Raw genomic sequence first — 11,386 nt, 5'->3', positions numbered from 1 at the left:
TAATAATAATGATATCATGATTATGTTTATTATCATTGTTATTATTATTATCATCATCATCATCATCATCATCATCATCATCATTATAATAATAATATCATTATTATTATTATTATTATTATTGTTGTTATCATTATTATTATTATTATTATTGTTATCATTATTATTATTATTATTATTATTATTATCATTATTATTATTTTTAATATTATTATTATTATTATTGTTATTGTTATTGTTATCATTATTATTATTTATATTATTATTATTATTGTTATCATTATTATTATTATTATTATTATTATTATTATTATTATTATTATTATCATTATAAGAAGAAGAACAACTTATTCATTTGGTTTGTTTCTTTTTTTTTATCTTTTCATCATTATAACAACTTCAAATCGTTTAACCAGATGTTCAATACCATCACAGAAAATAGAACTGAATGGTACATTACATGTTAACTTAACAAATTTTGCAGAATTCACAATTGTATTGTCCACTTCTTGGCTAATATTATTACAATATTTTATATGAGTTCACAGATTGGATCGAATGAGCGGGTGGTAAACATAACGTTATGTGAATCGCTCATGTGGTGATCCACAAAACAAAAGTCTAAAGCATTTTCCTTTTGCAAAACACGAATCAGTTGGGAACACTATTATATAAAGTTTTGCCGATGATAAAGAGAGTGAGAGAGAGAGAGAGAGAGAGAGAGAGAGAGAGAGAGAGAGAGAGAGAGAGAGAGAGAGAGAGAGAGAGAGAGAGAGAGTAGGGATGGATTTAATTTTGCAATATATTGCTTTTCTTAATTCGTACCGGGACAGAAATCAACTTTAACTCTCATTTTGCTATGAATATGTTTCCTTATTTTTCTGTCTGTAACGCTTCGTTTCTCCCTAATTTTCTTTTGTGGCTTCTTATTACTTTTTTTAAATAAATCTGAAGAGGTGCATAATGTCGTGGTCTCAATGAGCGCTCAAGAGCTAACTCGACTACATTTATAAAATACAGATGTGATAAGTAAGGCCCCCAGAATTTACAAGATACTTTTAAAAAAAGAACAAATGACGAGTTAGTTTAAGATGATGGAATATAGAACGATTAAATTTAATGACATTAATGTTCTTATGAATAAATAGTGATCTCAGATACAAATGATAACATGACAATATTCCCAACTTGATCTTGATGGTACGGTTGTTCGGACGTGTGGTTCCACTTCCAGATAGAGTACTTTCAGCAGGACCAGGGCTCGACAATCTCGACAGTGTTATTGCTGGCAAAGGTGACCAAGTAAGCTCCGGAAATAAATGTACTATCATGATACTAGATATAGCATTCATCCATTGTTATGATTTGTGCAACAATAAAATTGTATGGCTAGTACTATTCAGTATCCGATACTGACTAGTGGTTTTGCACTATACAGTACCTGATACTGAATAGTAGTTTCGCACTATTCGACTTAATAGTGGTTTTGTACTATTAGTATTTACGGTGTTTTTTTTCCGAACCCTACAAAGTTATGGGAAGTAGGCAGCTGTGGGGAGTGAATCTGGGACTCAGGGAAGTGTACACCAGTGGGGAGTGAACCTGAGACTAAGGTTTCCGGCGGGTTTCAACGAGTTTCATATAAAAGCAATTACATTTTTATGAAACCCGACAAAACCTGGCAATATCCGACAATGTTATGGGAAGTAGGCAACAGTGGGGAGTGAACCTGAGACTCGGGGAAGTGTACACCAGTGGGGAGTGAACCTGAGACTAAGGTTTCCGGCGGGTTTCAACGAGTTTCATATAACAGCAATTACTTTTTTACGAAACCCACCAAAACCTGCCGAAAACCATAGTCTTATGTTACTCCCCGCTAGCGTGCACTTCCCTGAGTCTCAGGTTCACTCCCCACTGTTGCCTACTTTCCATAGCTTTATCGGATATTGTTGGGTTTCGGCGAGTTTCGTAAAAAAAAAAATAATTGCTTTTTTTCGAAACCCGCCGAAACCCAGTCCCAGGGTCATTCCCCAATGGTGAACACTTCCTTAAGTCCCAGGTTCAATCCCCACTGCTGCCTACTTCTCATAACTTTGTCGGGCTTTGGCGGGTTTTGGCAGGTTTCGTAAAAAAAAAAAGAAACACCCCTCAAAAACACCACGTGTATTCAGTACATAGATGTCAATTGGATTCAATAGTCTGATGTCACGTCGCACAGCAAAGGCGGCCATCGCGGTTCTAAACAAAGAAAATCGGTACTTTTTATTCTTCATGCTGGCCTGAACATTTCATATGTCTTGTTATCAGAATGTGTAAAAGTCAAAACATGATCAGATTTATAATGTTTTTCCTCTCTGGATACGCTTTTATGCTCGTCGCAGAAATATTTCATAAGGGCGTCCGCCGTTGTTCCGGTAGTTTAGAGCCAGTTACCATGCGTCATTACGAGGGAAGTGACGTTACGAGTGTTGAAGCGTATTGTAGTCTGATATTCAGTATGTATGTTAAACATTTCAAAAAAAATTTCAGAGTGTAAAGATATAGCCAAAATGGTTTTAAAATAGATATCTAGGTTTCAATTTTGCAGACTTTATTTATTACATTATTCCTTTATTTTCAATGTATCAATTATTGAATTTATTCATTTGTTACATTCATTATTCATCAATTTATTTACTTATATATATATAGTTATTTATTGACCGATTTATTTATTATTATCATTGTCGTTACTATCATCATAATCATCGTCATCATCATCATCGTCATCATCATCATTTATTATTATTATTATTATTATTATTATCTTATTATTATTATTATTATTATTGTTATTATTATTATTATTATTATAATTATTATTATTATTATTATTATTATTATTATTATTATTATTATTATTATTATTGTTTTGTTGTTGTTGTTGTTGTATGTTTTGTTTTTATTATTATATTATTATTATCATTATTATTATTATCAATATTATTATTATTATTATTATTATTATTATTATTATTATTATTATTATATTATTATTATCATTATTATTATTATTATTATTATTATTATTATTATTATTATTATTATTTTATTATTATTTTTATTATTATTATATCATTTTTATATCATCATCATCATTATTATTTTATTATTATTTTATTATTATTATTATCATTATCATATTATTATTATTATATTATTATTATTATTATTATTATATTATTATTATTATTATTATTATTATTATTATTATTATTATTATTGTCGTGGAAATTTAATTTCAATATAATACGGCAATTAATTAACGGAAGTACAACGCTCAATTTAAAACGGCAGAAAGCCTGGCCACATATTTATAATTAATTGGGATTGTCTTCGATGACAATCAAACAAACAAGCAAACAACAACAACGACAAATAAGACAAACAGAAAAAGCAAGATTTTTTACAATAATAAAAATAGAAGAGAACACCAATGAAAAACAACGAAATTATAGCAAATAAAAAATATTCGTAATAACTGGATAACTGATTAAATGACTACTTGATTATTTTTTTTTAAAAATGAAATTAATAATCATAATAATGACGATGATAACGATTACAATAATAATAATAATAATAATAATAATAATAATAATAATAATAATAATAATAATAATAATAATAATATAAAAAGAGCAATAATATAATATAAATATTAAAGTACATTACAAGAAAATAAAATTATTAAAATAAAAGTTTAAAAAACAGTAATAGACAGAAGGAAATAAAAAGATATTGGAAAAAAAAGTTACCACTTTAAGGATTTGACCCTCTGCCTTTGAGTTCAGGGTCAAACAGCTTAACCACCAAGCCACATATTCACTAAACTACTGGAGACAATTATGTCTATTTAGATATTTTAAAAAAATATTTGAATGCCTCTGTTATTTTGATATTTTAAATTATGTCAATTGCAAAATAGCAGAAATTAGAATTGAACAATCAAAATATTTTGACAACTTATGTTACGTAAAATGGGCTGCAATTATGCACAGTTCAATCTGGAAGTATGTCAGCAGTTTGTTTACATTGCAACCGAGATAGTCGCACTTTTCAATCTCTATAAAAAAAAGAGTTCCTTGTGGATACTGAATAGTGCTATTCAGTATCTGATACTGAATAACCACTTCGAAATTGTATATTATTAACTAGACATAAAAATGTTTATGATAAAATAGGTAGGATGAATGAGCGACAAAATCAATGAAAGATTGTGATAACAAATCATTGTGATGAACAATAGTGATGACAATGAAGCATGAATTAAGTCCATGATTGATTTGAAGGGAATCTATTGAATGAAATGAAATATTGACACACCCATTATTAATCATTAATGGGTGAAACTTCACAATAACAACAATAAAAAAGAAAAGATTTCCCAACTCATGAATGAATATTGGATATATATCCAAACAATATTCAATGTAGGGGGAATCATGTTTCCAAATGAAATTATCGAAATCATGCGTTCTGATTTGGCATAATTCTGCGAGGAAAGATTTTTCTACAGATAGGACTTTTAAAAATATCTCTGTCGTCTATCTGGAATTTAGTAATGTATTTATGACTTAATTGTTTTTATTTTGTGTTGGCTGAAGAAGGGTTTTGAGCCCGGAACGTTTCGTGTTTGGTATTTTGTTCTCATCTTGAAGCTGTTATAGTCATTTTTGTTTATTACTTTTTACAGTCCACAGCTTCTAGCAGCCTAGTATCACTTTAACAAATTCTTTTGATATGTCAGGTGATTTAAGAATTGGTTCTGAACAAAGTGCTGACTTTAATTGATCAAAGTCATTCTGACACGATTCTAAACAAACTATTTTATTCGGGGACCCTTTCTTTGTGGTGTCGCGATGTGCGCGAAGTTGTTAATGTTTTTCCTGTAAAAAATCAGGAGCTCTAGTACTTTGCGTACTTTTTGTTTTTAAAGACTGTAATTGCGTAGTTTTTGTTTGTTTTTCTGTCTCGGTTGTTTGTGTCCCGTGATGATTAATCCTGCATTTGCAGCTTCGATTCAAGTAAACAGACGTTGTGACACTGTGACTCTATCGGAGAATTTTTTTAGCATAATATTTGCATGGAATGTCTTTGTTGTGATGTTAATTTGGATCTCGTAGTTAACACCAGATCGTAGTGCCATTACTTTGAATGGTCCTTTCCATGTGATTAAGAGTTCACTCGAGTCATCGGGTAAGAATATTATAGTCCGTTCCAAATCCCGTGTGCACGGAATATCGCAAATTCTTCCAAAGTTACGAAATGTGGTCCCGTCATTTTTTGCATGCGGCTTATCTATATTTTAAGTGACCTAACGACCTTTGAATACCGATTGTTATAGACCAAAGTTTTCTCACACGGATGAATTTCTTTGATCTTTTCATCGTTTACAATGACTCAGACTTTAAAATGTTTATAATAATGGCGCGTTGATTCTCTTCTTCGTGGGGAAAATATTCACAACTAAGTTACATTCAGTGGCGTAGCTTAGCAAATAAATTTGGGGTTGTTTCAAACAGTGTAACAATAGCTACCATGTAAATAGCACTGAACAGTCTTGAAAAAAGGCACACAGCGTATATAATGTATCTCTTTCCTGGTGGACAATGGACATGCAATATATTGGACGAGACAAGCAACCCGTTAGGTGCTTATAACTTTTTTGGACAAAGCTATTGATGTACAAACAAAAACGGGGGGGGGGGGGGTCCTTCAAATTTTCACGCCCGTCTTCGACAGGGCGAGGAGAAATGCCTTTAACAAAGAGATAATCCCCGACCAACTGTTGAGCAAGACAACTTATAAGGGTCGCACAAGACATGTCATGAAAACCCACTGGTCACCCAGCGAGCACGGTACATGTTTGCAATTCTTGAATTATGTTCACTGGGGAGAAAGGGGGGGGGGGGTCCTTTGAATGTCATTATGTGAAATGTTACTGAATCTTCTTTAATACCAGATTCTGTGAAAGTTTTGTATTGAATAACCATTTAAAGGGACCGCAGTTTTCAAAGACAAGAGATGCATAATTAGAATAACATAATTATAAATCTGACCTCTCCACTCTGAGTTCCTGGTGGTGGGCAACAATCTATTAATAGTTTTGATATTCGCCGCATGCCATGAAATAAAGAATTCCGCGCTTTGCCTCTCTGGAGAAACACTTGTAAATTTTCCTCATTGTAACAAAGTTGCATGTTTAATCCATATTATTATCAGATTTTTATGAATATAGAAATCACAAAAGGCAGCTTTGGCTCTGGCTTTCAACTATAAAAATGTTACAATTGTTATGTCAAGTATGTACAACGTGTACAATATTCTTTGTCAGTTTGAATTGGTTCTCGTGAAAAGTAAAACCCCAGTCAAGCCTTTACAGAGTCCAGTGATCGTGATCACAACAGAATTCACTGTGTATAATATTATAACGCAAACCCTCCAAAAATTCGCTCACCCTAGTCTCTTCGGGGTTTTTTTTTAATATTCCGTAAAGAAGAAAAATACCGAAGTATGATACTGTAGCCAATGAACGTACTATAGAATTGATGAGACTTTTGATGAGAAAATTTTTTATTCTCTATTGTCTTCTGGCACTTTTCTACTCACTTCATATCTTGTTGTTACCAACATAAGTGCCTGCTCCACTCACTTTTCTGAATTAAAAATTCACCCCATACACCGGAGCATACTCAATGTCTTAATCGTTTCTATGTTATATGTTTGTGATGAGAATATTGGCTATTAAGCTCAACAGCTGGTCAAAATTATTTCGCGATGGTGGTGAACGAATCGGTGATCTCAAGAAGTGGGTGAGAGAGGGATCTAGAAATGACTTTGGGTTTGAAACGAATATTTTTGTGTTCGTGGATAGCTCACACGGTAGAGCCACGCTCTCACCTGCCAGGCGGAGTTGTCGTACCAATAAGGTCGCAGGTTCAAACCCCACCACCGCCGCGAAAAAATTTTTTATTCTCTATTGTCTTCTGGCACTTTTCTACTCACTTCATATCTTGTTATAGAATTGATGACTGATTTATTTTTTCTATTTGAAGAGTGTAGAACAACTTAAGAGTGACGTCCCTTTGCACGGGACGTTTCGAAATATAATGGCGGCCCTAACAACACTAACAAAGAATAAACCAGCTGGTTTTGAAACACCAATAACACGCAATGGGTTAACTATTGTCATAATCTAGGTGTCATTTCCAATAGAATGAATGAAAGCTCAAGTTTAATTGTTATGTCTCATGACCAGGACGAAAAGTCAAAGATTTTAATCGCACACAAAGAGAAATATTGAGCAGACAACTCCCTTTTGTGTTCACCGTAAGGACCACTGAGACTGGGAAGGAGAAAGTAGGATAGACAGATATATAAACATTGAGATAGAGAAAGAAAGAGAGAGGGGGGTGGGAGATAGATAGAGAGAGAAAAGAGAGAGAGAGAGAGAGTTCGACAGATATGTACATATTGAGACAGAGGAGGAACACACACACATATTCACACACACACACACACACACACACACACACACACAAAGAGAGAGAGAGAGAGTAGGATAAACAATAAATATATTGAGACAGAGAAAGATGAGAGAGAAGAGGGAGAGTGGGATAGACAGATACATAATATTGAGACGGAAGCGGAAGATTCTCTTAAAAGAGAGAGAGAGAGAGAGAGAGAGAGAGAGAGAGAGAGAGAGAGATAAACATGTTGAGACAGAGGAGGAACACATACACACACACACAATGAGAGAGAGAGAGAGAGAGAGAGAGAGAGAGAGGGGGGGGGTAGGATAGACAGTTATATTATTGAGACAGAGATAGAGAGACTCTTTATTCATATTCTCACACCGTACTCGGGTGTAAAATAAGTACCTGGCTGTTAACAGCGTTGTCTATGTCCGAAATAAAATTGTAATATCGCCTCCAGGCGTCATGTCTCGTTCTACGTTTTAACTGTTGAGACGTGAAACTTAGGGTCTCCTTCCTCGTGTGGGTGTTCAATGTCATGTCACTAAAAATAGCATTTGTGTATTGATGGTAAGTGTTTAAATAAAATACAAACACTTTCTGCCCGTTATATCAATCGTACAAACACATCAAAAGTCTGAGAGAATTTAGTCAGAAAAAAATCACCCAAGTGAATGTAGACAGCTGAAAAACCCGTGCCAATTTCAATTGTATTACATTTAAACATGGTGAACAAGACGATGTTTACCGACTTGATACGACCTGACATATATACACAGCGTCTGATATTAAAACCCTATTTAGAGAGAGAGAGAGGAGAGAGAGAGAGAGTAGGATAGACATATAAGTAAATATTGAGGCACAGGAAGAAGGATGGAGAGAGATAGAGAGAGAGAGAGGGAGAAAGAGAGCGACACACAGAGAGAGCGAGACATAGAGATAGATAGAGAGAGAGAGAGAGAGAGAGAGAGAGAGAGAGAGAGAGAGAAAGGGAGGGGGGGAGTAGTACAGACAGCTATAATATAGCATAATATTATGAATAATGAGACAGAGGAGGAAGCGAAGGAGCGATAGAGCGAGCGAGAGCGAGCGAGAGAGAGAGAGAAAGAGAGAAAAAAGAGAGAGAGAGAGAGAGAGAGAGAGAGAGCAGAAAGGAATTGGGAATCTCCATGAAGTTGTAATGAAAGTCTTTGATATAGACCATTTCCACAAAAGTGTTCAAAGGAATACTCATGTTATAGGTTATTAGTTTTAAAAAATGCTACCTTCAAAAGTAAATCCAAATGAATCACACAAAAAAAGTAAAAGCACTAATGAGCAATATTCTTGTTCTTCTTCTTACTATTATTATTATTATTATTATCATCATCATCATCATCATCATCATCATCATCATCATCATCATCATCATCATCATCATCATCATCATCATTAATAATATCCTTATCATTAACATTACAATCATTATCATATAGTTGCGATTTCGAATTGTTTTGTTCCAGTAACTGGCGAGGACAAAGGGGACTTCACTCTAAAAGAAACGTGCAGAAATAGACGGAGTTGAGACTCCTAAATACTCATTGATTTGGCCAACGACACAACAAAACGAAACAGGAATGTGCGTAGTACAAATTTAACAACATACTATAAGAAAACAGATGCTATACAAACTACACAGAATCTTAAAAAAATACATCACAAACTTACCAGAATGGTGGTAAACATTAGATATGACAGCAAAGACAGTGACAATAACTATAGCCACAGAAATCCAAAGACAATTACCACTTAAAGAAAAGAAATATAGATGTATATCTACTAGACTGAAATGATATACAAAGAATGCAGTGACCGTATTATATTAAACATTCAATACAAACTCAAATAGAAGAACAGACTAGACTGGACATCAAACAAGTTAGACGCAGTCAAAACTAAAACACGAAAAATATAGTTGAACCGTCCATCCAAAACATAGAAACACAAACACAAAACAAAAGACACATCAAAGAAATCATAGACACGTCAGGAAACAGAACCGCAAACAAGCTTTCAACACATTTTACACAGAGCTATACACAAACGTGAAGATAGAAAGGCGATAGTAGTTCAACAAAGTGCTTATTCACAGAAGTACTGCGCTCTCCCGTCTCTGAAAATTAGTATTTGTCCCCTCACTAAACACAACTGTTCAAAACGGCATGTTGTTGAATGGCTTGAAGTTGAATGAGAGTGTGTTAGTTTGAGAAGGTAAGAAAAGAAGGATTTTGATTGAAACATTTTGTGTGACTTTGAATTTTGAATTTTTCTTTCAAGTCTAAAACTTAACAAGATCGTGTTTTGTTTTGTTTTTGTTACCCCAATCCAATCCATGAAAGGTCCCCGTTCCCACCTCTCCGACTTGATCATTCGTTCACATCTTGAAATCTATCTTTAATGACAATAGTTCCGTCCCTGCGCATTCTACAAGGTGTCCACAAAGTCTGGGTACATGTCGTACTTCCCCATCGTATGTATGTATGTATGTACGTATGTATGTATGTATGTATGTATGTATGTATGTATGTATGTATGTATGTATGTATGTACGCTCATTTCTTTTGTATACATGTGAGAAACAATGTGCTTGCGTGTATGTCTGTGTCTGTACTTGTAAACGTGTTGATGTTCAGACCATGAACCAAACTGGTTGAGCATTATTTACCGCACATGAATTGCCTTTTATTTGGACAATAAAGATTATATTATCATCATCATTATCTATTTATATTTATTCATTTATGCTATAGATTGTGGAGATTTGGCTGAATGATGCTTTTCTTCACCGAAGAAGAGGTCATGTATCGCTAAAATACTATTCATTTACTGTAAGAGAGTAAGCTTATGCAAGAAATTTACTCAGGAGTTTTGAGAAAAACATGATCATAAAACACGGTCGGTTGTTGTTCATTAAACATGATTAATATTCAAGCAAAGTTAACGACGCTAGGATTTCAATGGAAATATGGTAAATACTAAATGAGTTTAGGACAGTTTTATGTTTCAAGTGAAGGACTTGTCGTTGTGTTAAGTAGTAGAAAATTACTTTCGTTAATTAGTCTCAATTGGTATATGGTAATGAAGACAACATATTGTAATGGATTTTTGTTATTTGGGTGTGAGTACCAAAATAATATTATATCATAAAAGGCGGGGTTTAACATTAATCAGTAACAGATTGACGCTATTTTTGGTTATTATGCATAAGATGCGTCATTTATCAAAGTACTTTTATGTCATAAGAGGCGGGGTTTGATAGTAATGTTCGAGAAAATTCTTGTTATTTTTAACATACAAGTTGAGCATGATTCGCTATTACTTGAAAGAGGCAGGTTTTGGATATTAATTTGGGATGTCAAAGATCAGTAGGAGTGGTCAAAAGGAATTGTGGGACAGTTTACGATAGGGTTAAAAACAGGGGTGTTTCTATTCTATAGGTCATTCTATTATTCTGCATTTGAGATGAGCTGCATGTTTTAACTTTGGTGCTCACCACCATTGACTATACATTTTTTGGACTTAGCATTATTTTTGCTGAAATAAAGAAACTATATCGAAGATGTGAGTTACATTTTTATAAGAACAAATAAAACCACTAAATTTAGATCACTAGCCTTTATGTATGTGCGCACTAGCCACATTACATCCCAATCGAATAAGATAGAGTTTTAAAGAGGAATTTGTACTATTACCATGTACCCAGACTTTATGGACACCCTGTATTATTTACAGTTAGTTTATTTTATAAAGTTCCAGGAATATCTCTCTCTCTCTCTCTCTCTCTCTCTCTCTCTCTCTCTCTCTCTCTCACACACACACACACACAGTTT

The sequence above is a fragment of the Berghia stephanieae genome, chromosome 3, assembly GCF_034508935.2.
Source record: "Berghia stephanieae isolate SIO BIC M18660-M18661 chromosome 3, UCSD_Bste_1.3, whole genome shotgun sequence".
In the NCBI taxonomy this organism is placed as follows: Eukaryota; Metazoa; Mollusca; class Gastropoda; order Nudibranchia; family Aeolidiidae; genus Berghia; species Berghia stephanieae.
Note: the sequence above shows the minus strand (reverse complement) of the source record.